A 26,933-nucleotide genomic window follows, 5' to 3' on the forward strand; every position below is an offset into this window, starting at 1 on the left:
AGACCAAAGGGCAGGGGGCTGGTGGCTGGAAGGCAGGCTTACTGCATTCTTTGTCCAGGAAAGCAATTTGAATAAGGCTGAGAATGCCTCGGAAGCTGTCAGAGACCCTGGGTTTGTTGGGGTGCGCTGGGTGGGTGGAGGAGGGCTGTGTTATAGGGGGCTCGGGTCCAGAGCCTCAACTGCAAAAAGTGATTCAGTGAAGTCAGGATTGTAACTTTTATTGTTCTAAGAGCAGCATCTGAGAAAAAGGAAAAAAAAAAAGCTGACTAGGAGAGAGGAGAAACATTTTACAGATATGATTTACTCTTTATTTATGGATAAGAAATGCACTTTGGGCCACACAGTCTTTTAAGAGAGCGGGCCCTGCTAACTCTGCATTTGTCAAGGATAAGGGGGACTTAGCAATCATCACCAGTATCAACACAGACTTTCACCGCCCCTCAGTTCTCAGGCATGGGGTATACATCAAACATGTGGAATTATAAAATGTATTGTTGATTTATTACTGGTGGAATTATTGAATTTATTATTGATGGATCATTGCTTTTACTCTTCACCCCATTATCCACTTGAGTTTACCTGAGTATGCCCAGACTGGTAGGCCTTCACTTGTTTTCTTTTTGCTTAATTCTTGTGTAAGTTTCTGCTCCTATTTCTCCCTTCTTTACATTGTTTCACTCTACCTAATAAACCCATTCTATAAGTAACAGTTTCTTGTCGATATACATATACACATGTGTGTATATATTTTAGTGATATAACAAACATTGATGGGCCAGGAAATATTTATTTGTCGCTGGTTCAACTAATAGTAAAAGAGTGCCTAGCATGTGCCTGAGAGGAAAAAAATAAATAAATGTCATCTCTACTTCTGAGGAGCTAACAGTTTCATAGGGTAGTCAAAATAGACCAAAAAGACAATTACAATGCTGTGCGATAAGTATTGAAAACCAACCAACCAAACAAACAAACAATGCCAGGAGGTATACAAGAGATGCTAAGGGAGAATAAACAAGGAAGATGGGAGTAGGGGAAGGGAGCCAGGGAGGACTTCTCGGAGGATCTTAAGTTGAGCTTAGATAGAAAAATGTTGAGAGGATAAGAAAGGGAATTCCGGAAAATGAACAATTTGGGCAAAGGCATTAGAGAAAATGATGGGTTTCAATACTGTCACTTAACATGGCTCGAAGGCAGGGTGCAGTGGAAGGAATTGTGAGAGAAAACGACAGAACTCATCTATAGTGAGCTCTTGCTGTATATAATGCACTGTTGTGTCTGTGTTGTAGCCACGTTCATTAGCATCTAGCCCAGTGTCTGATATGTAGTATGTTTGAGCTTTGTGCTTTTAATAAATAAATAAATACAGATGGAGATGTTTAATAAGTCCTTGGAAATTAGAGTTGAGAAGCCTAAGAGGTAAAAGGTGACCACAGGAATAGTAAAAAAAAAAGAAAACCCAAAAAACTAAGTTTTGAATTAAATCTCTTCCTCTCATTAGTTTACACTTTCCTGGTGTTCCTTTTACTAACCTGGTGGTTCTCTGTCTCCTTTCTGGTTCTTCCTCACCCCTATATCTAAAAATTAGAGTGTACCCAAGTTTAGTTCTCAAACCTCTACCTATACTCAATACCTTGGTGATCTTAGCCTATCTTATGACTTTATTTTATTTTATTTTATTTGGCCACGAGGCTTGCAGGATCTTAGTTCCCTGACCAGGGATTGAACCCTTGCCCTCGGCAGTGAAAGCACGGAGTCCTGAGGACTGGACCGCCAGGGAATTCTATCTTATGACTTTAAATACCATCTATCAATATAGGCTTTTGTCTTTCACGTGTATGTCTTTACCCCAGACCTATTTCCCAAACTCAAGTCTCTATCTATCCAACTGCCTACTTAACATCTCCACTTGAATTTCTAGTAGGCATCACAAAATTAATATTTCCCAAACCAAACTCTCAGTGTTTCTCTCTACACAGCCTCCGCCGCTGGTCTTCTCCATCTCCGTGTATGACAATTCCATCCTTCTAGTCACTCAGGGCAAAATCCTAGAGGCTTCTTTGTTGACTAATGCCATCAAAATATGGAAGAATCTAATTGCTTCTTTCTTTTAATTTTTTTTTCTCCCCATGTTTCCTTTTTCCTCTGTTTGAGAGAGTTTTTGATCGTCACATGGACTAGGGCATAGAAAATCAGCAGAGTAGCGAGAAATGGTTATTTCTTATAAAGAACATGCATTTATTTTGTTATTGCCTGTGTCACAGGAGAGCTGGGGGCTTGAATTGCCTGCGTCCTCTGGCAAAAGAGTAAGCTCACATTGGCATGTGTGCTAGCCCCAGCTGCACTTGACCTTTTCTAAGAATCTCCAAGGCTACAGCCCTCCCCAAACCACCATCTATCGCTTGGATTATTCCAATAGCCTCCCAACTAGTCTTCCTGTTTGCACCCTAGCCTTCAGGCTATAATCTAGTCTCCACGTATTGCCCTGAATGATTTTTTTTTTAAAGACATGTCACAGGAAGCTATTCCTTTGCCCACAGTCCTCCTTTAGTTTTCTCACATTCAGAGTAACAAGTCAATATACTGCATTACAGAAGCCCTCTTCTGGCCTTGTACTTGACCTCTGTCTTGTGTCCTTGTGTTCTCCCTCATCCTCATGAAACTGGCCTCCCTCTCCTGATACTGGAACAAACCAGGAAACCTCCAGAATCAGGGCTTTTGCCTGTGATCAGTTCCTCCCCCAGAATTATAACGAGCTTGATCTCGCCCTTCCTTTAAATCTTTAATGTTCCCTTCTCAGTTATGTCTCCCCCTCCCTATCCTCCACTTGACTTTTCTTCATAGTACTTATCATCTTGCATAATGTATATTCTTTCTATCTATCTATCTATCTATCTATCTATCTATCTATCTATCTTCTATCTATCTGTCATCATCTATTTCCCACTACCACTAAAATATAAATTCTGTGAGGGCAGTTATTTAAATTTTTTTTTTAATATTTAAAATTATTTATTTTATCATTATGCACATTGAAGGAAAGCATTATAGGCAGCAGAGTTCTTTCCCACCATAAAATTTACACCCATTTAATTAGCTAGAAACACTAGCTTGAAGAGGTACTGATATATTCCATTTGTAATAATTTTTCTACAGCAAACAATTGTCTTACAGTTGGAACAAGTTGAAGAAAATATTGTCTCACAAGTCTTTTTTGTTCTTTGAGTCTCAATCACCAAGAGTTCAAGGGACTTAGAGAGAATCCTGGTGTCCTGTATGGCCTGATGAATGCATTAAAATCAAGCAGTGTATTTGCATTCTGAAAATACTCTTAGCTCCATACAAATGTTGCTTGGGTTGTGGAGCTCACATTTCTCCCACTGGCACTATGCATCTGAAGGACATTTTGTTATGAAAGTTTCACACCAATTTTGTTTTGTTCCTTCTTCATTAGCCGCTGTGCTTCCTTTTCCATTTTCTTCCTTTGTTGTTCTGCTGCTCTCTTTTCTCTGTCTGCTATCTTCTGCTGCCTCAGAACTTCTTTGGCTTGCCAGGCCGCATCTTCTTCTTCCCACGCATTGGTATTTTCCTGCCAGGTATCCAAGTCACCTAATTCAGGCTACAATAAAACAAAACAAAGCAAAATTACAATGGTCAAGAGCCATCCTTTTTCCACTCAGTGGTCGAGACAGTATTTTTTTTTTTAAAGATATTATTTATTTATTTACTTATTTAATTTTTGGCTGCGTTGGGTCTTCATTGCTGCGCGCGCAGCTTTCTTAGTTGCAGTGAGCGGGGGCTACTCTTTGTTGCGGTGCGTGGGCTTCTCATTGTGGTGGCTTCTCTTGTTGCGAAGCACGGGCTCTAGATGCGTGGGCTTCAGTAGTTGTGGCATGCAGGCTCTAGAGCAGAGGCTCAGCAGTTGTGGTGCACGGGCTTAGCTGCTCTGTGGCATGTGAGATCTTCCCAGACCAGGACTCGAACCCATGTCCCCTGCTAGTGTTGGAGGAGGGTCTCCTGCAGAGGCCGGGGGAGGCTGTGGCTCACCGTGGGGACAAGGACACTGGCAGCAGAAGTTCTGGGAAGTACTCCTTGGCGTGAGCCCACCCAGAGTCTCAGTTATTTACATTTTTGTCTGGTTTTTTTTTTAGTATAGTATTTCCAGCCCTAGAAGAGTGTGGTCCATAGGCCAGCATCATCAGCATCTCTTGGGAGTTGTTAGGGACATAAACGGATGCGCTTTACCTCAGAATTGCTGAATAGGAATCTCTGGTAGGGGTGACTAGGAATCTTTTTGTTTAAAAAGTTCTCCAGGTGAATCTTTGGCAAGCTGTTGTTTGAGAAGGACTGTTAATAGAACAGTAATAGGCAATAGTAGATGCTCTTGATCATTGTTTGTTGATGAAGGAATGGGTTTAAAAAGATCTAGGACTTTGTAAGTAAATAGAGGGTAGGAGCCATTTCCTAACATTTAAATATTAAATTGCACTTCAATGTGATATTCAAAATAACCCTTAAAAAACAACAATGCTCTTTGCCTCAGGTTCCCTAAACTGAATTCAATGACCTTGTAACTCTTGGAAAAGAGCTGACTTTTAATTTGCAACAAATAATCCTTCTGGCTCCTCTGGGAGATTACTCTTGAATTACTTGTGTTGTAAAAATGAACCATACAACCACCAAAACTGCTGGTTTAGAGATTACAAATGGAATTACGCAGTATATTCTCCACTTATTTCACCTGTTATAAGAGCACAAACACACCTTTTCTTTTCCCCCAAAAGAAGCTTCTTACCTAGTAGACAATGTGATAAACCCTCAAAATGTATCTATCATCCCGCTTAAGTAAATTACTCATGTCCAATTTTGTTTCAGTGACCTTGCCATGAGTACAAGTTTGGAAGTCCAATAAAAGATTCACTTAACAGGAAAATATATGAGACACTATCATAAAAGATTCAACTAACAGGAAAATATGTGACACATCGTTGACTCCTTTTTCCAACGTCTGAACCTTCATGTAGTTAAGAATAACTCTGTCATGATCATTTCATTTCCTAACACTTCACCAGTCTGTCCCCTGGATGTTCTGTATCACCCCCTTTACCCTCATTCAGGCATCATCTGTTGCCCAGACCTCTGCAGACCTCCAGTTAACCTTCCACAGGTTAACTCCGGAGCACCCACTGTGCTCCAGAATGATTTACCTTCAGTTCAACCATATTATCCCTCTGCTTAAGTCTTCTCTAAGTAAGCTCACAGCCTGCTCTCTGCCTGCCTCTCAAGCCAATTTCAAGCTTTGGCAAGTTGCTCGACCCAAGCAAACCCTTCTGTCCTGAATGCTTTTTTCCCCTCTCTTTGGTTGGTTCATTTTTAGTCTTTCAAGACTCAGATCAGGTGTCACCTGCTATAGTCTCCCTTCAGTGACTTAGGTGCTTCTCTTCTGTACCGAACTCCTCCCACGGCAGCTGTCACTTTGCACTTTAGTGATAGTTTTTTTGTGTTTGGATTCTGGCTGGAATAATAACTCCTTGAGAGCCTGGTTTGTTACTATAAACTAGTGCAATGCTAGTCAAAGAATGGTCCCGCTTTCTGACCACATCAGTGTCATCTGGGAGCTTGTCAGAAATGCAAATTCTTGGGCTGGGTGCTACCCCAGATTTACTGAATCAGAATCTGGGAGTGGAGCCCAGGAATCTGTCTTTTAAGAATCTCTGATTCTTGTGTGCTCTAAAATTTGAGGAGCACTGGTTTAGAATACAATGCTTGGCAGTAGGGAAAAAAATCTCAATGCATATTTATTAAGTTAATAAATCAGCTCCAGTGGCTAAAACACTGATATTCAGAAAATTGGAAAATTACAAGAACTCTCAAAAAACAAAACAAAACAAATTTCTTCCTTGTCATTCTGATTTGGATTCGTCAGATCTTACTCTAACTAAAGGCTTTTGATATGCAAGGACTAAATTATTCTGTGTCCCAAATTCTAACGTTTCCTAGTGACGAGTTCCAAATTCTAACGTCTCCTAGTGACGAGTTCCGAAGGGGAAACCATCAAATCAAATTGTCAGAATCCTGACCCTGTGCAACACTATTGACACCACAGCATAACTCCCTTCCCCACCCTACCCTCAGGGGATCCTTGACCCCAAGTAAAAATGGATTTTTTTTTTCACCCCTGTAAGGTCTAGCCCCCAGGGAAGGGAGGACCCTCTAGGAATGTCTACCAGAGTTTAGCAAATGTATACAGTTGCTCTGGAACCAGGTGATATTATTGGCCCAGAAGAGAATAAGCTTCCCAGTTTCTCAGTAGGTGTTAGAGAATGAGGAAGGAGAAGTTTAAAAAGTAGGCGATTGTGGAGGAGTTTGAGGAGGGTGATGGTGATGGTGGTGATGGTGGTGGTGCTGGTGGGGGTGGTGGGGGTGGAATAAGGGAAACAATCCAGCACCTTAGCTGTTCCTCTAGTTGACTGGTGTTGGGATGAAATAAAGCTGTTAACCCTAACAATACTGCATCTAAATATTGTACTTAGAATATTTCAGGACACCAGAGTACTCCAATATTATCAAGAGGTGAGAGGAAGAGGGAACAAGAGGTTCCTGCCTCCTGGGAGTAAATAAGTTCACCTAAAGAGAGAAGTCAAAGCTAGGGCAAATAGCAGGATGTTGAAAAAGGAATTCAAATTTAAGGAAGTATTCTTTTTTTAACCATTTTTTATTGACATATAGTTAATTTACTATGTTGTGTTAGTTTCAGGTGTACAGCAAAATGATTCAGTTACACATATTTGTATATATATTCTTTTTCAGGTTCTTTTCCATTATAGGTTATTACAAGATATTGAGTATAGTTCCCTATGCTATACAGTAGGTCCTTGTAGTTTATCTATTTTGTATATAGTAGTGTGTATATGTTAATCCCAAACTCTTAATTTATCTTCCCACGCCCCTGCTGTCCTGTTTGGTAACCATAAGTTTGTTTTCTGTCTGTGGGTCTGTTTCTGTTTTGTAAATGAGTTCATTTGTGTCATTTTTTTTAGATGCCACATATAAATGATATCATATGGTAACATTCTTTTTTAAATTCCGATTGAGAAATAATGTACAGTGAAGTGACCAAATCTCAAGTTGTACAGCATAATGAATTTTTACTGACTCATAGAACTCAAGTAACAACCACCCAGATGAAGAGAGAAGGCATTTCCTGCACCCCAGTGGGCCAGCTTGCATTTTTGTTAGAGGCCCAGGAATCTCCAAATCCAAGTTCCTTAGACCTTTGTCAGATTCTTTTGTGTTTCAGACATGGACTCACACAGCCTGAATTTGAATCCCCTTTCCACCTACTGGTTATGTAACCAGTAGTTTCACATTTCTATGCCTCAGTTTCTTTCATGTACATAAAAAATAAATGACATAATACATACCAACTCATCAGGCATGTTGGGGCCCAGGGTGGGCTGCCCCAAAATGTGCCTCAATGGCATATTGATTATTTTGAATTAAAGTTACTTAAGACACGATCAATGCAAGAAGGACACTCTGACCCTCCCCTCTGTCTCCCTGAAAGCAAGAAATAAATCTCTCATGTGAAAGGTGCACTCCCCACAAATGCAGGTAGAAGTCCACCGTCATCCTCAGAAATACGGAATTCTGACCAAGAAGCCGGTGTAAGCAAACCTTGTTACTTTTTTTTTTTTTTTATTTTTTAATTTAATTTAATTAATTTTTTTATACAGCAGGTTCTTATTAGTTATCCATATTATACATATTAGTGTATATATGTCAATCCCAATCTCCCAATTCATCACACCACCACCACCCCCAACGTTGTTACTTCTTTAATTTACTACCCCAATTCCAAACTCTGTTTAGATTTTTCACTAATTTAGCTCCCAAAGTCTGAGTTTCTTGGTCCTGTCAATTCTTCACAAATCTATTGTTTCTTTGTTTAAAAAAGTATAAAACCTGCTTGCTTTGGCCACTTCTTAGGTCCTATTTCTTTGAGGCCTCCATGCTCACTATTAAGATTTCTTTCTTTTTCTAAAATAAAAAGAATTTTTAGTCCAGCCACGAGAACTCAAGATGGTTAGAGGGGGAAGTTTCCCGACAGGTACATGGCATGTTGTAAGTGCTCAGTAAATGTTAGCTATTATTATTTTCTCTATGTATGCTATATTTTGGGAAATCCATGAATTCATTCACTCAACAAATACTTATGAAGCATCTCTGAAGTGTCAGATGCTGGAAGAAAGAAATAGATTATGCATGCTTCCCAGTACCAAAGTTTTTATAGTGTAATACGAAGAAGCCATGCAGACAAATGAGTGTATTAAAGTGTTACTGGATTAAACTGGATTAAAGTGTTACTGCGTTAAAGTGTTACTGGAACTGTGGTATAAATACGTGTGAGACAGACAGGAGTACAAAGGAGGGACGTCTCCTGGAGGGAAAAGAGTTCAGAATATCATAAAAATGGTACTTGAATTCAAGCTTGGTAGGTGAGCAGGGAGTAAGAGAAAAGGCAGCAAGCATGAAAAAGCCTGACATCTGCTGGGGACTATGCAGAGTTTGGTGCAAGTATGGACAGAGGTGATGCTACAATTAGTATAGAGATAAGAGTGAGATTATACAAGCCCATGTCATGTTAAAGAGTTTGGATATTATTCTTTTATTTTTTTAATAAATTTATTTATTTATTTATTATTTATTTATTTTTGGCTGCGTTGGGTCTTCATTGCTGCGCGTGGGTTTTCCCTAGTTGCGGCGAGCGGGGGCTACTCTTTGATGCGGTGCGCAGGCTTCTTATTGCTGTGGTTTCTCTTGTTGTGGAGCACGGGCTCTAGGTGCACGGGCTTCATCAGTTGCAGCACACAGGCTCAGTAGTTGTGGCTCGCGGGCTCTAGAGCGCAGACTCAGTAGTTGTGGCACACAGGCTTAGTTGCTCTGCGGCATGTGGGGTCTTCCCAGACCAGGGCTCGAACCTGTGTCCCCTGCACTGGCAGGTGGATTCTTAACCACTGTGCCACCAGGGAAGTCCCCAGTCATTCAATTTTGAATTACAAGCAGAGAAGTAATTAAATTTTAGATATGTTTATTTTTTTAAGGAATATATTACACAAATTTATTTATTTATAATGAATTTTTATTGGAGTGTAGTTGATTTATAATGTGTTAGTTTCAGGTGTACAGCAAAGTGAATCAGTTATACATATACATATGTCCACTCTTTTTTAGATTCTTTTCCCAGAATGGCCATTACAGAGTACTGAGTAGAGTTCCTGGTGCTATACAGTAGGTCCTTATTAGTTATCTATTTTATATATAGTAGTGTGTATGTGTCAATCCCAATCTCCCAATTTATCCCTCTCCCCACACCCTATAACCATAAGTTTGCTTTCTATATCTGTGACTCTATTTCTGTTTTGTAAATAAGTTCATTTGTACCTTTTTTTTTTTTTTTTTTAGATTCCACCTATAAGTGATATCATATGGTATTTGTCTTTCTCTGTCTGACTTCACTCAGTATGACAACCTCTAAGTCCATCCATGTCGCTGCAAATGGCATTATTCTGTTCTCCAGGTATATTTAGACTGATGTACCCGAAATACATCTAGATGTCGTTAGGATAAGGGATGAAACTCTTGAGAGGGGTCTCATCTCATAGAGGTTAGTGTGTTCATAGTGTTCCACTGGTAATTGAAGCTGTGAAATCAACCAGAGTGAACAGGTAGAACAGGGTTGTAAACTCAGACATCTTAGGGACCAAGCAGACAGGGTATGAGAAAAAACTTGATAGCGAGAACTTGACAGAGATTTGAGTGTTAAAAATAACTCACTTTCCCCTTAATTTTTATGTAATGGCAAAATAAACATTTCAATAACAAAGGTATTTGGCAAATGTCTCTTGGATTGGAGGGGAGATAGGGAGTCCAGGAGACAACAGGGTGTAGTGGGGACTAGGCTGATGTCAGGGATGGAGGTTATGGATGGGCTTAGCAACAGGGACTGCCATTCACCAAGACCGACTTGGCTATAGCCACTGCTGTGTGCCCCATCTGCCAGCAGCAAAGACCAATACTTTGTCCCCAGTATGGCACCATTCCCCGGGGTGGGTGGTCAGCCATCTACCTGGTGGCAGGTTGATTACATTGGACCACTTCTGTTTTGGAAGAGACAGCACTTTGTTCTTATTGGAATAGACACTTACTCTGGATATGGATTTACCTTCCTTGTATGCAATGATTCTGCCAAAACTATCATCTGTGGACTTAACAGAATGCGTTATGCACCATAATGGTATCTACACAGCATTGCTTCTGTCTGAGGAGCTCACTTCATTGCAAATGAAGTGCTGCAGTGAGCCCAGGCTTATGGAATTGACTGAACTCACAATGTTTCCCATCATCCTAAAGTAGTTGGCTTGATATTACTACTGTAGGGGTAACAGCCTCGGGACTTCCCTGGTGGTCCAGTGGTCAAGACTTTGCTCTTCTACGGCAGGGGGCACGGGTTCGATCCCTGGTTGGGGAACTAAGATCCCACATGCCACGCGGTGCGGCCAAAAAAAAGGGGGGGCTTTTAGAATACTTAGTTATAGTGCCAGCTAGGTGGCAGTACCTTTCAGGCCTGGGGCAACGTCGTTCTCCAGGAGGGCTGTATGTGCTCTAAATCGGCATCCAATACATGGTAATGTTTCTCCCATAGCCAGGATTTACAAGTCCAGGAATCCAGGGGTTAGAAATGGGAGTGGCATTACCTACTCTTATCGTATTGATACACTGGCAAAATTTTTGCTTCCAGCCACCAAGACCTTATGCTCTGCTGATCTAGAAGTCATGCCCTGTGGTTAAAGTCAATAGAAAACTACAACAGCCCAAGCTAAACAGGACTATTACTGGCCCAGACTCTTCTCCAGGAATGAAGGTTTGAGTCATTCCGTTAGGCAGAGAATCACTAGAGCTGAAGTGCTTGCTGAGGGCAAAGGGAATATGTTCTAGTCTTTTAGCAAGTTTGATGATTATAATACAATATTGTTGTCTATATTCACTATAGTATGCATTAGATCTCTGTATACTACTTTTTTTTTTTTTTTCATTTATTTTTGGCTGCATTGGGTCTTTGTTGCCGCAAGCGGACTTTCTCTAGTTGTGGCGAGCGGGGGCTACTTTTCGTTGTGGTGCACGGGCTTCTCATTGCGGTGGCTTCTCTTGTTGCGGAGCACGGGCTCCAGGCGCGCGGGCTTCAGTAGTTGTGGCACGCGGGCTCAGTAGTTGTGGCTTGCGGGCTCTAGAGCGCAGGCTCAGTAGGTGTGGCACACGGGCTTAGTTGCTCTGCGGCATGTGGGATCTTCCTGGACCAGGGCTCGACCCCGTGTCCCCTGCATTGGCAGGTGGATTCTTAACCACTGTGCCACCAGGGAAGCCCCCTGTATACTACTTTTGGCATGCAAAGGAAATATGGAATGCGTAGTGGAAGAAAGTAGTATTTATTCCTACTTCTTATGACCATGTGACCATGTGACCAGCTGCAGAAACAGACTGTAATTGTCATGAGTATTTCTTCCCTTTTTGGTTACTGTATTAATCTGCTCGGGCTGTCATAACAGAATACCATAGATTCGGTCACTTAGACAACAAAGATTCATTTTCTCACAGTTCTGGAGGCTGGAAGTCCAAGATCAAGGTACTGGTGAGGTTGGCTTCTGGTGAGAACTCTCTTCGGGCGTGTAGATGGCTGCCTTCTTGGTGTGCCCTCACATGTCCTTTCCTCTGTGTGTGTGCACTCATGGTATCTCTTCCTCTTACAAGGACATTAGTCCTATTAGATTCGCGCCCTACCTTATGATCTCATTTAACCTTATTTACTTCCTTAAAAGACCTATCTGGGGACTTCCCTGGTGGTCCAGTGTTTAAGATTCTGAGCTTCTACTTCAGGGGGCATGGGTTCCATCACTGGTCAGGGAACTAAGATCCTGTATGCTGCACGGTGCGGCAAAAAAAAGAAAAAAAAAAACAAAAAAAACCTATCTGCACACATAGTCACATTGTGAGTTAGGGCTACAATGTGAGAGGTTGAGGAGAACATAATTCAGTCCATAACAGTTACAAATGTGTGTGTGTGTAGCAAATATTTTTGTTTGCATCCTGCTCTGATCCCCGTATCATCTAACATAGAGGTATTGATAATAATTATTTTATTTTATTTTTTAGCCACACCGCGAAGCATGCGGAACGTCCCCCGACCCGGGATTGAACCCGTGCCCCTGCAGTGGAAGCGCGGAGTCTTAACCACTGGACAGCCAGGCAAGTCTGATAATAATTAACTATACATCATGGTATTTAAGATACAGTGTATCAAGGAGAAGAGTAAACATCACCCACACTTTGTATTTTCTTACTGGGAAAGGGCACGTTTTTGGTTGTACACAGGATAGTTGTGTTACGTTAGGTAGAAATATGACTTTGCTATTTTCTTTACTTGGAGGTTAAATATGGTTTAAGGAGATGTGTATGGGTGCCGTGTTGACAAGGGATGAGCTATGACGCTTAATTTTGTGTGTCAACTTGGCTAGTTAAAATAGTACCCAGTTATTCAATTAAACATTGCTCTGCGTGTTGCTGTGAAAGTATTTTGTAGATGCAGTTAACATCTACCACTAGCTGACTTTATGTAAAAGAACATTATCCTTACTAATGTGGGTGGGCTTCATCCAATCAGTTGAAAAGGCTTAAGCAAAATAGAGGTTTTCCTGAAGAAGAAATTCCACCTGTGGACTGCAGCTTCAGCTTCTACCTGAGAGCTTCTAGCCAGCTGGACTACCCTCTGGATTTTGGGTTTATTGGATCCACAGAGCCACATAGCCAATTCCTTGGAATAGATATCTATATATTAGGTTGGCCAAAAAGTTCGTTCGGACTTTTCTGTAAGATATTACAGAAACTCGAACAAACTTTTTGGCCAACGCAATACATGTATATGTATAACCTACTGGTAGAATCCTGACTGATTCAGCTGTTTTGTATGTTACCTATGAATAAACTCAAAGTTAACACCTAGGTGTTGAAAGTGGCAGTTGACATATTTGGTTTGTTGAATTTGGCATTCATTATTCACAAAGTTCTTCTCATTTGGCCTATATAAATATTTCTTGATCTTTAAAAAAATACATTAAAAACTCACTCACCTTTGATATTATTTGAACGATATTAGCAAACATATATTGAGTAAAAAAATAAAATAATATTCTAGGTATATTTTATTCATTTGGGGGTAATTTAAAAAATAAGCTATTTTAGAAGAAGATTTACAGAAAAATTAAGAAGCCAGTACATGAAGTTCTCATATACTCCATACCTAATTTCCTCTATTATTAAATCTTAGATTAGTATGGTACAGTTGTCACTACTAATGAACCAATATTGATACACCGCCATTAACAAAAGCCCATACTTTCTTCATATTTTCTAAGTTTTTATCTTTTTTTTGGGCAGTGCTTTGTGGCATACAGGATCTTAGTTCCCCCACCAGGGATGGAACCGGGGCCCTTGGCAGTGAGAGCATAGAGTCCTAACCACTGGACCACCACCAGGCAATTCCCTTATCTTTCTTTTTTATTTTAAAACACTTTATTGTAAAAGTAATGTAAATTAAAAAAAAAACTGAACTATTGAAGAAAGACAAAGTCATTCATTTACTGTCCTGCCATAGTTAGTAATTTATTTTATCTTTTTATTATATGCTTGGTGTGTTATTTACAGCCATGATCATACCCATTCGTACATTCCTGTATCTTGCTTTTTAAACTTAATATAGCATTTTCTTATGTCTTTCATTATAGTTATTACTAAGTTTTAATGAGTACATAATGTACCATTCATTGGCTGTATATTTCTGCTTATGGACTATTTCCTTAGACCAGGGGTTGGCAAACTACTTTATGCCGGTGTTACTCTTCACGAGGTCCTGGTAAACAAAGAATGCTATACACTTGGGTGGCATCTCCTATATCTAATTCCATCAGTTTTAAGTACTTAGGGTGGGTACCCATCCGGAGAGCCGACGAGCGGACGCCACCAAGCTGAAAACACCGCCTCCAAAGCCCCGGAGCCGGGGTGGGGCGGGCTCCCGGGTGGGGCGGGCTCCCAATCTCTGGGGCGTGGCTGGTGCTGCACCCGCGCGCCGGCCGGAAGCAGGGGCGCCCGCGTCTAGGTTCCGCTTTCCGACTGCCGGCTGCCTCGGGGCAGGAGGGCTCAACTCTTTTCCTTTCCTCTTCCAGAATCCCGTCCAGGATAACACATTACGTTTAGTCATTATGCCTCCCAAGACTCCTCTTGGCTGTGACAGTTGGTCTATTTTGTTTTAAGGACTCCCATTTTACCCATGTCCTCATCTATTCTAGATTCTATTTCCCTTTTTCCTACACTTTTTTTCTACTTGTATTTTTTTTCTCTACTTGTATTTATTGCCTACTCCCGGAACACATAATTTGTTTCATACTCACTTTTAAAAGCATTATTATTTTTCCTTAAGATCTTTATCTTAAGGATGGCGGGTGTTCTCTGAAATGTCAAAGGTTAAAGCTTAAAAAGATGGAGAGCCTTCCTCCAGCACCCAGTTTGGGTCCTCCCACCAGTGCCCATTTGTAACTAAAGTTTCATCAGAACACAGCTATGCCCATTTGTTTACATATTTACTGTGGTTATTTTTGTGCAACAACAGCAGAATTAAGTTGTGAGGGCTTCCCTGGTGGTGCAGTGGTTAAGAATCCGCCTGCCAATGCAGGGGACACGGGTTTGAGCCCTGGTCCGGGAGGATCCCACATGCCGTGGAGCGACGAAGCCCGTGCGCCACAACTACTGAGCCTGCGCTTTAGAGCCCGTGAGCCATGACTACTGAGGCCGCACACCTAGAGCCAGTGCTCTGAAGCAAGAGAAGCCACCGCAATGAGAATCCCGTGCACCGCAAGGAAGAGTAGCCCCTGCTCCACAACTAGAGAAAGCCCACGTGCAGCAACGAAGACCCAGTGCAGCCATAAATAAATAAATAAATGTTTTTAAAAAGAAAAAATTTCTAAAAAAAAAAAAAGAATCCGCCTGCCAGTGCAGGGGACATGGGTTCGAGCCCTGGTCCGGGAGGATCCCACATGCTGCGGAGCAACGAAGCCCGTGCACCACAACTACTGAGCCCATGAGCCACAACTACCGAAGCCTGTGGGCCTAGAGGTGTGCTCCGCAACAAGAGAAGCTACTGCAATGAGAAGCCCGCGCACCACAATGAAGAGCAGACCCCACTCTCCGCAACTAGAGAAAGCCCACGTGCAGCAACGAAGACCCAGCGCAACCAACAATAAATAAATAAAATAAATAAATTTATTTTAAAAAAAAAAGTTGTGACAGAGACTATATAGCCTGCAAAGGCTAAAATATTTACTTTCTGGCCCTTTACAGAAAAAATTTGCTGAAACCTGCCCTAAACTTTTAAGTGGCTTGTAATTCAGGCTCTTCCAAGCAATGCCACTTGGAACATCTTTGTGCATGTAATTTTTTTATACTTTAGACAACTTACTTACTTGCGAGGAATTGACAAAAGTTGCATCACTGGGTCTACTTAATAAAGATGTTTTCAAGGCTTATACTGTCCTTCATTATCTCTCTTGTAATATCCTACCTACAATATAATAAGGGTGGTGGTAATAAGCATGGAAAGGAAGGCCGAGTGCTCTGGTAGGTAGAACTTCTTTGGTCCCTATTAATCTAGACATGTAAGTTTACACTCTGGAAGAGCATATTTTTAGTTTTGACTTAAAGTCAACTAAAGAGGGATATAACAGTAATTGGAATGAAAACCAATTGAAAGAAAAGCTTTACTTTCTCCTGGAGATGAAAAAGCAGCTGAAGTAAACCCTCCAGGTGTCAGAGTGTGTATGTAATGCCATTCCAGGCTAGCTGAAGGGCCAAAAGGCACTGGGAGGGTTGAGTAAGCGAAACAGGTTCAACAGTGACGTAGCAGTGGCAGCAATGAACAAAGAGAAAGCTATGAGTGTGGGTTGATAGAAGAAACGTGTCTTCCACCCCTCTGAACGTATCCTAGGCATAAATTTGTATACAACTGTAATTAAACTGTCTCTAGATGAGAACATTCTAGAGCAACTACCCTATATTTTTGACAAACAAACAAACAAAAAACCCCCACTTCTATCTGGAAAAGTTTTATTTTTCAGCAAGAAAACTTAGGGAATGGGAGCAGCTAAGTCAACCCTGACTATCTTCCAGGTAAAAGATGAAGCAAAGCAGTCAGATGGGTCTCAAATTCCACCTTTTATGAATAAATTAAGCATCGTAAGTACAGATGCCATCTTCTAAGAGAAAGAATCTGTAATGGTTGAGCGTAGCACTGATGGGTGTAGGCACCACAGTCTGTAACCTCCTGTCTCAGTACCGACAAGTCAGATTGAGCTGGCGGTCGGGTAATTCCACACCGTTTACTTTATGCCAGTGTTTACTCTCCATGGGGTCCTGGTAAACAAAGAATGCTATACGCTTGGATGGCATCGCCTATATCTAATTCCATCATTTTTAAGTATTTAGGGTGGGTGCCCATCCAGGCGTCCTCGGGAGCCCACGAGTGGTCGCCATCGAGGAGAAAACGCCTCTTCAAGCCGCGGCAGCCAGCCGGGGGTGGCTCCCAGTCGCAGGCTTTCCCGAGCCCTGCAGAGCCCTGCGCCGCTGGTGCTGCACCGGCGCGCCGGCCGGAAGCAGGGGCGCCCGCGTCTAGGTTCCGTTTTCCGGCTGCCGGCTGCCTCGGGGCAGGAGGGCTCAGCTCTATTTTCCTTTTCTCTTCCAGAATCCCGTCCAGGATACCACATTACATTTAGTCATTATTCCTCCCAAGGCTCCTCTTGGCTGTGACAGTTGGTCTGTTTTGTTTTAAGGACTCCCATGTCACCCATGTCCTCATCTATTCTAGATTCTATTTCTTTTTTCTACACTTTTTCTCTACTTGCATTTTTTTCTCTACTTGTATTTATTGCCTACTCCTTGAACACATAATTTGTTTCATACTCACTGCTTTTAAAGGCATTATTATTTTTCCTTAAGATCTTTATCTTAAGGATGGTGGGTGTTCTCCAAAACGTCAAAGGTTATAACTAAAAAAGATGAAGATTCTATGGTCACGGTAGATAGCTAGCATTTTTAGGATTCTGTTTTCCTATTGCAAAATTCAGATTAATCGCATTCTTCCATACTCACTTCTACAGATCATAGGTAGTGCGGTATGGTTTTGGGGAAGTTGGAAAGGCAGATTTTAGTTTTGAGGTTAGTCAGACCTGGGTTTGAATTCCAGATCTACCATTACTCCAGCTATTTGGATCTTGGGCAAGTTCATTTAACCTGATTTCTAGTTCCATTATCTATAAAACAGCTATAGGGAAGGGAAAACTTTACCTCTACCCTGTGGTCTCTGACTGGGTCCAAGAATTAAGTCGACATAAAACAGATTAACAAGAGAAAAGCATTTCATCTTACCTAATATTTTTACATATGTGATTCTTCACAGGAAAATGAAGACTCAAAAAGCAGTTAGTATATCATTTTTATGGCTTAATTTTCTGTGATGACCACTTACCTTCTAACATAGGTTGCTAATATAATTGTGGCATCTGATTATGACCAAAGTGTAGGGATAAATAATAATTGCCTAGGATAAGTTGAAAATTAAGAAACTGGACAGGAAATCCCTGGTGGTCCAGTGATTTCTTTGCTGAGAGCCATGCCACAGAGCATGGCCAAAAAGGAAAAAAAAAAAAAAACTGTACAAATGATTAACATTAAGTACTCCCCATAAACCCTTTAAAAAAATTATTTAGGCTGCTCGGGTCTTAGTTGCGGCACGCGGGATCTTTTAGTTGCAGCATGCAGACTCTTAGTTATGGCATGCGGGATCTAGTTCCCCGACCAGGGATCGAGCAAGGGCACCCTGCATTGGGAGCGGGGACTCTTACCCACTAGACCACCAGGGAAGTCCCCCCGTAGACTCTTCAATCATGAGAAAGCCATGATAATAAGATTTTTGTCTACTTTACTCATCTAGCACCTAGCATCATGCCACTTATCTAGGAAGATGCTCAGTAAATATTTTAATAAATGCTAAATGAATAAAAATATTTTTAATACAGATTTTGATGAAGAGGGGCCATGAACTACATAATATTGCAAATTGAAAGAATTTTAAGATTACACTACATAAAAGCAAGCCCTACTATGAAGAAAATATTTTTCTGCTATAAAATGCTGTCATCTCATCATCCAAAAGAAATTGGATACTAGATTCCAATTTTAGCATGAAATATCAAATTTTAATCTTTCACCATAATGTCTTACATGAAGTAGAAGTTCGGTGTTTGCATTCCTTTTTATGGTTGTTTGCAGCCTGCACATTCATATTCGATGTGTATTGAGTGTCTAAAGTTTACTGGGTAGGTACTGTGCTGGGCTTGTTCACATGAACTTTTTTTTTTTTTGGCTGAACCTTGTGGCATGTGGTATCTTAGTTTCCTGACCAGGGATCAAACCCATGCCCTCTGCAGTGGAGCGCAGAGTCCTAACCACTGGACTACCAGGGAATTCCCCACATGTACTTTTTTTAAGAGGCACTGAGCACAGTGGTTAAGATAATTTTTCTCAAAATATTGCTCTTTGGGCACTTACATAGAATTAACTAGGATGCCTGTAAAAAATGTAAATTCCAAAAAAAGTAATGATATAATATATCCCAAATCATTGAATTGTACACTTTAAATTGGTAAATTATATGTCCGTGGATTATATCTCAATAAAGCTGTTTTAAAAATTAGATTTTAGATGCCATAGCCCAATTCCAAACTCTGTAAATTAGAATTTTGGAAAAAGAGGAGGTGGTGACTAGAAGTTCGTACATATAACAAGAATCTCAGGTTATTTTTTTACCCACAACATTTTGAGTTCAATCAGAAGTTTCTGACTAGAAGACTGTTCAAATCCTACTAGTTGATGTAGGGCCTCAGTTTCTGTATCTGTAAAATGTTAATAGCTGTAGTAGCTACCTCATAGGGTTCTTGTAAGAATAATAAGACATAAAGCATGTAAGGCGGTAGAAGAATGCCAGGCATATAGGAAGCACTCAATAAATGTTAGCTGTTATTTACTATTGTGGGAAAGGGGAAATGATGTTCCCTCTACCTTTCTGATTTCTTAGCTGAGACTCTTGTAATAAAAGACAGATTAACAAGAGAAAAGCAAACAAATTTATGAACATGTATACCCCATGGATACCTGGGGAGATACCTAGGAAAAGTGAGTAACTTAAAGAGGTGGCTTTAAAATCCAGGATTAAATACCATTTTAATAGGTAACAGAGGGACTTCCCTGGTGGTCCAGTGGTTAAGACTCCGAGCTCCCAATGCAGGGGGCCCGGGTTCGATCCCTGGTCAAGGAACTAGATCCCAGATGCCGCAACTAAGAGTTCACATGCCGCAGCGAAGATCCTGCACACAGCAGTGAAGATCAGCACGCAGCAATGAAGATCTAGAGTGCCACAACTAAGACCCGGTGCAGCCAAATAAATTAATTTTTAAAAAAATAGGTAAAGGAGAAGGGGGATGTAGACCTCTTATGGGAAGAGATTTTTAGGAAAGATGAATGGGCCCTTAGAAGAACAGATGGGAGCTATGACAGTTTGTGATAAAGTTTGTCAGGGTGTGGTGTCAACTTCTAGTCTCTCTCCTGTGATGAGTCCATCTTGGGACTTCCCTGGCGGTCCAGTGGTTAAGACTCCGCACTTCCACTGCAGGGGGTTCGGGTTCCATCCCTGGTCAGGGATCCTGCATGCCTCGCTGCACCACCAAAAAAAAAAAAAAAACTTCCCTAGTTGTTGAAATTCCTGGGGAGGGGATTTATGACAATTGGGTTCCTTTTGGAGGATCTGTCTTTAGGGAGAAAAGGGAAGTTCAGAGAAAGTCTCTCCCTGAATTTGTTGCTTTTCAAGTGCCTTCAGCTTAAAACCAATGTGCCAAAGCAGCATATTTTGGGGTGACATGTCCTGAACTCCACAAGCCTTATTTTGGAGTGGCATATTCTTCTACCCTTCGTCTCATTATTATTATTATCATCATCCTGCTACTGACTTCTGTTTTTTTAGGGGGGCCCTAATCATGTTATTACTGGACTACTTAAGAGCCTTCAAGTTTATCTCCTGTCTTCCACTTTTATCTCAAATTCATCCTCTATATGGATATTAGAGTAATAGATCTGAAATGTCTATCTAAGCATATCACTCTCCTACTTAAACTTTTTAATGTCTGCCACCCATTACTTACAGATTAAATTTAAACACTTTAACAGGCCATAAAAGAAACTTCAAGATCTGTCCCTAGCCCACCTCACTCACCACACTAACATTTTTTTCCAGATGTTTTCACCTACCGTACAACTTCCTTTTTACTTCTGGGACTCAAATTTTATCTTTTGAAATATCTCCCACATCTCATGCCCGAAGTCTCCATTTGTTTCTCCAATGTCCTCAGCCCCCTAAATAGGCAAATTTCCACCTTTTCAGGCTGCAGGTTACAACAGAAAAAAAGATTAAATTTTATGTTGTAGGAAGTAGAGTAATAATGAAATATGTATATTCAGGGAGAGAGATTTATCAACCATTTTTTTTTTACATGGGATTTGAGGTATCTGCAAGGTGCATATTCTATAGAAAAATATAACAATACCAGGATGCAGAAAACCATTAAGTAGAAGTGAAGGTCAAATTGTAGAAATAATCAAATCAGTATGGTATTGGCATAAAAACAGATTAGTGGAACTGAATAGACAACCCAGAAATATACCCATGCATATATTAATTAATTTATGCCGATTAATTTTTGACAAAGGAGTCAAGAATATACAGTGGGGGAAAGGACAGTCTCTTCAATAAATGGTGTTAGGAAAACTGGATAGCTACATGCAGAAGAATGAAACTGGACCACCATCTTATACTATACACGAAAATTAACCCAAAATGTATTAAAGACTTGACTCTTAAGACCTGAAACAATAAAACTCCTAGAAGAAAACATGGGCAGTAATCTCCTTGACATCAGTCATGGAGATGACTTTTGGGATTTGACACCAAAAGCAAAGGCAACAAAAGCAAAAGTAAACAAATGGAACTATATCAAACTAAAAAGCTTCAGCACAGCAAAGAAAATCATCAACAAGATGAAAAGGCAACCTACTAAACAGGAGAAAATATTTGCAAATCATGTAACTGATAAGGGGTTATTATCCAAAAAAATATAAAGAACTCATACATCTCAATAGCAAAATAGCAAACAATCCAATTAAAAAATGGCAGAGGTTCTGAATAGAAATTTTTTCCAAAGAAGAACAAACGGTCAACATGTACATGAAAAGATGCTCAACATCACTAATCATCAGGGAAATGTATGGTGATGGACGTTAACTAGACTTATTATGGTGATTATTTTGCAATATATACAAATATTGAATCATTATGTTGTACACTTGAAACTAATATAATGTTGTATGTTACTTATACCTCAATTTTAAAAAACCGTAGGGAAAAATAGAGTGCACACCGTAAATGCCAAGATCTTATTTTTTTAATATATTTGTTTACTTCTTTTATCTTGGCCGTACCAAGCAGCATGCGGGATCTTAGTTCCCGAACCAGGGATTGAACCCGTGCCCCCTGCAGTGGAAGCGCAGAGCCTTGACTGCTGGACCTCCAGGGAAGTTCCTATTAATGTGTTTTAATTTTGATTTATCTACTTTCTACTAGACAATCCAAAGTGGAAAAATGATTTATTTCCAAAATGGTACTAACATACTTGGAAAATCATCTGAAAAAAAAAATCTCAATGAGACACTAAATTCTGGATGGGTTTATATTCAACATACAATCTGTAGAACAATAAAAGTATTCTTAAAAAACACTTGAAACAGGTAGAAGTAACTTTTTCTTTCAAAACAGAAACTCAGAATCTATAAAGGAAAAGATTGAAAGATTTGACTACAGAAGAATTCAGAATTTTTGTATGGTAAAAGTCAGAAGATAAATAATAGACTGGAAAAAGGATTTGCAACATGTACGACAGAGGTCGAAGATCCTTAAATAAGAAGTGCTCATAACTTAATAAGAACAATATTATTTCTTCCTTTCTGAATTCTTATACCTTGTATTTATTTTTCTTGTATTATTGTACTTGCTAAGATCTCCAGTACAGTGTTAACTAGAAGTGGGAATAATGGGGAGCTATGAATTATTCTCGGTCTAAAAGTGAAAGCTTTTAATGTTTTACCAAACTAGTTTTTTGTATATAGGGAATAATAAATTGAATAATAATTTTATCCTTTTTACTTACTGAATTTTAAAGTTTTTTGTAGTAGTTTTTCTGGTGATTCTTTTGGTCTTCCAGTAAACAATCATCTGAAAATAAGGATAGTTTTACTCCCTCCTTTTCATGTGTAGTATTTAGAGCCAAAATCATAGGTGTGAGTGCATGTTAAGAGAGCCAGGGACTTCCCTGGTGGTCCAGCGGTTAAGACTCCACGCTTCCACTGCAGGAGGCGCAGGTCGGGGAACTAAGATCTTGCATGCCATGCCACACGGCCAAAAAAAAAAAACAGAGAGAGAGAGAGAGAGAGAGCCAGGGAGGAGCCTGAGTTGTGCCAGCCATAGACTTGGAGAAAAGAAGGAGGAGGATTAAGGAAGACCAAGGTGTGGGCAATGAAGTAAGAAACAAATTAGGAGAGAGTGGTTCCTAGAAGTAAGTGAAAAAAATATATCAATAAAGAAGCAATGATCAGTTTTTCCAAATGATGCTGAGAAATCAAGTCATGTGAGGTCTGTGAAGCCAAGAAATGTGCAGTAGCTGGAACGGAGGGGGGATGCTTTAGGCAGTCAGGATATTCAGGTACACACGTGGGTAGGTTGGTATAATCGGTGCTGGGAGAATGAAGAGTTTTTCCTCTCTTTGCTTCTATTCTATAAAGGATTTTAAAAGGGTCATTAGCCACGACTGAAGAAAGGGAAGAGATGCTGGTGGTTGGAGGATAGAAAAAAAGGGTGAGAGTGTCTAGGAGAATGGAACAATGAATGGATTGGGGAAATATAGCAGGTTTGTAGTGTAGTAGTGAGAGTTCACTTGAGCGTTATGATCATAAATTTGAAATGAGACCAGCCAGTGTGGCTGTGCTTTTCACCTGCTCAGGTGCAATATGAAATGAATGGAGGATTTAGAGAGTGGTGGCTTTGCAAGGTGAGTATGAAAAGGAGCTCTAAGGAAAGAAATGATTGTCCTGTTAGGAGAGCATGGAATATAAACTTGTGTCATGGGGAATGGAAGGTGAGAGGAGGATTGGAGAATTGTTGGAGTGGGAATACTAGAGGCAGTGAGCTGAAAAGTTAAGGACGGAGGAGTCCATTGGATTTGACAATGTGAAAGTCAATGAGTGTCTGTGCCACCGCAATTTCAGAACAGAAGTGCTGTCAACATCCGTCTTCAGTGGATTGGAGTAAATGGGATAAGAGAAAGGAGGGATTGGAAATGTCAACTTGTGCTCCCCAACCTTGTTGCACGTCATGCTCAGTTGGGGTGATTTTTTTTTTTGGCCACACCCCATGGCTTGCAGGGATCTTAGTTCCCCCACCAGGGATTGTACCCGGGCCCTCAGCAGTGAACACGCAGAATCCTAACCACTGGACTGCCAGGGATTCCCTCTCAGGTGATTTTGATGCAACCAGACAAGTACCTATTGCCTAATTGTTGGAAACATTTGGTGGAAGATCTTTTAAGAAGTTTGGCTGTTATTGTCAATGATTTTTAAAATTATAACCGAGTAAACAAAAAACTGATTTCATATATTACTAGAGGACAAATTTTTAAACCCTTTCTATAATGCTACATGAAAAATAATTTTAAACAATTTATTCTTGAACTCAGTAATTCCCATCTAGAGGTTTAAACAAAGGTTAAAAATATGCATTTATAGGTGATATATTATGCAGCCATAGAAATGTCTTAAGCACTATATGATTTGAAAATGTCCCGCATTTGTAGTTTATTTGAAAGAAAAGAAACAAATTATACGTAGAATATGAATGTAAGTTGTTTGAAATATGCACCAAAAGTAGCCTAGAAGGAAATGCAACCAAACTTTAATGGGATTATAGCTGGATGACATGCACACAGGTGAGTTTTCTCTACCTTCGTGTTTTTCCCCCCACAAGGAGTGTCTTACTTATATATTTAAAGAACAAAAAGGTGAAAAGGAAAAGAAGGTCATATGAGAATACAAGGAGTTAGGGTAGCAGGCAAGGCAAGGCAAGGAGTTTTTGTTCTTAGGACCAGAGAGACTTGAATATATTTGTAGACTGAGAGGAAAGAATGAGTAGAAATGCCTTGGTGAAGCCTGAATTGAAGGCATAAGTTGATAAAAGGATGTAAGATGGGATAAAAACCAAGGGATGGAAGAATAATGTATTCATAACCTTGATAGAGCCTTTCATATAAACTGCAAAGGTACTTTTCCAAATTACCAATTTATATGTACAATAGAAACCCTGACCTCATTTGACTCTCTCCCATTCCTGAGGCATCAATACAGACAACCAGAAAGCCCTATTTTCTCTGTATTGTCTGTGATTTAAAAAAAAATTTTTTTAATTTAATTAATTAATTAATTAATTTATGGCTGCGTTGGGTTTTCGTTGCTGTGCGCAGGTTTTCTCTAGTTGTGACGGGCGGGGGCTACTCTTCGTTGCGGTGCACGGGCTTCTCATTGCAGTGGCTTCTCTTGTTGTGGAGCACGGGTTCTAGGCACGCGGGCTTCAGTAGTTGTGGCGCATTGTCTGTGATTTTTTAAGCTGATTTTTTTTTTTTTTGGCTGCGTTGGGTCTTCGTTGCTGCACGCGGGCTTTTCTCCGGTTGCGGCAAGAGGGGGCCACCCTTCGTTGCGGTGCGCGGGCCTCTCATTGTGGTGGCTTCTCTTGCTGGGAGCACGGGCTCTAGGCACGTGAGCTTCAGTAGTTGTGGCACACGGGCTCAGCCGTTGTGGCTCACTGGCTCTAGAGCGCAGCCTCAGTAGTTGTGGTGCACAGGCTTAGTTGCTCCATGGCATGTGGGATCTTCCCGGACCAGGGCTCGAACCCGTGTCCCCTGAATTGGCAGGCGGTTTCTTAACCACTGAGCCACCAGGGAAGTCCATTTTAAGCTGATTTTTACCAACAGACATTCAACTGCCTTGTGACAGGGGCATTTTGAGACTCCTGAAGGACTGAGACTTTGTCACGTGTGTGGAAGGCAAAAGGGCAAGACAACTGCGGTTAAGATGGTAATTCAGGTTATTAACCGCATGATCCAGACATTAAGGAGCCGAATGAGGCCGGCAGGATGCTCCTAGGTAGGAGAAAGTTGAGGCCTCAAATCACAAGTTCTCTGTAAGGTGCATTGAAGCTGCGGAAGGACAGTATGAAACAGCTGGATGAAGAGCAAAAAGTTAAGGAAAGGGATTTGGAGTTTGAGATTTCTGGTGTGAAATACACCAGATAACAAGGTCTGATCTTAGCCATAGTGGGTGAAGGTCAGCACATTTCAGAAAGTTCAGAAACTATAGGTGTAAGATGGTTCATGCATATGAATTGTGAAAATCACACCGATGTCAAAGTTGTATGGAAAAATATGTTTATTGTAACATTACAGTTAATGTTACTTTTTTTTTTAAAATTTATTATTTTTGGCTGTGTTGGGTCTTCGTTTCTGTGTGAGGGCTTTCTCCAGTTGCGGCGAGTCGGGGCCACTCTTCATCGCGGTGCGCGGGCCTCTCACCGTCGCGGCCTCTCTTGTTGAGGAGCACAGGCTCCAGACGCGCAGGCTCAGTAGTTGTGGCTCACGGGCCCAGCTGCTCCGCGGCATGTGGGATCTTCCCAGACCAGGGCTCGAACCCGTGTCCCCTGCACTGGCAGGCGGATTCTCAACCACTGCGCCACCAGGGAAGCCCCAATGTTACTTTTTTTAAACTATTGTTCATCACTGGAAGATTGCCTAAGTATTTTATACCTACTTTAAGAATTCTATACAGATTTCGAGTTTTTAAAATTATAATCTCATGTATGTAAAAATTATGTACTTAAATGATTGTGCAGGTATGGAAGGAGAGTTTGAATGATACTCATACAATGTGACTGTGGTTACAAAAGGGGAATGAAATAAAATGTCTGATGAAGGGGAGGTGTGACTTTTGCATTTTATGCTGTATATTTCCATGATCTTTGACCCTCATGCAATAGCAGTGCATGTTTAAATACATTAGTGAAAAGTATCATGTTAATAATTCCATGGAATACCTGCAGACTGAGAAGCATCTGAGTTGTTTAAGAAGGCTTTTTCATGTCTCTTTGTGCCCTGAAGATGTTGCAGATGGTCCATATATTGTGCATCTTGGGCTAAAATCTGTAGTATTGAATTCATGATTTCTTCCAAGCTCAGGTCTTTGATGCCATCCTCCGAAGATTGATTTGCATGGTGGTTCAGGGGAATCCAGTTATTCTGTGAACTAGATGCGCCCGTGTGGCCTAAAAATTAAGAGTGAATTAGTAATGAGTTTCTGTGATTTGGTTATAGGTGTAAGAATAGAGTCTAAGATAAGAGGCAATGAATTTGCTTATTATTTGATTTCTACTTAATTCACCCTGACTCCAACTTTCTGATTTTGTGACGTCGTCACCAGCTTCCAGCCCTTGTTGACATAGGTCCATGGTTGTCTTTCTCTAGGTCTTCTCTCCCAGATGCTCTGCTTGAATTTCAGAGATAAACTTCTCAGCACCAGACGGTTTTACCTAAGAAAAGTCCTGAAAATATAGTTTATTGTTATAGAAACACATTCAA

At 40.6% G+C, this 26,933-nt stretch overlaps 1 long non-coding RNA gene across 2 annotated transcripts in view; it reads left to right on the forward strand.

Annotated features, from left to right (window-relative positions):
• Positions 1–26,933, forward strand: part of LOC137774916 (uncharacterized) — a 156,041-nt gene that overhangs the window by 36,390 nt on the left and 92,718 nt on the right. For both annotated transcript variants that reach the window (XR_011075946.1, XR_011075947.1), the window contains one exon: positions 12,208–12,300. This is a non-coding gene — a long non-coding RNA (uncharacterized lncRNA). The remainder of the gene's footprint in view (positions 1–12,207; positions 12,301–26,933) is intronic.

Source organism: Eschrichtius robustus, chromosome 13, assembly GCF_028021215.1.
Source record: "Eschrichtius robustus isolate mEscRob2 chromosome 13, mEscRob2.pri, whole genome shotgun sequence".
Taxonomy (NCBI): Eukaryota; Metazoa; Chordata; class Mammalia; order Artiodactyla; family Eschrichtiidae; genus Eschrichtius; species Eschrichtius robustus.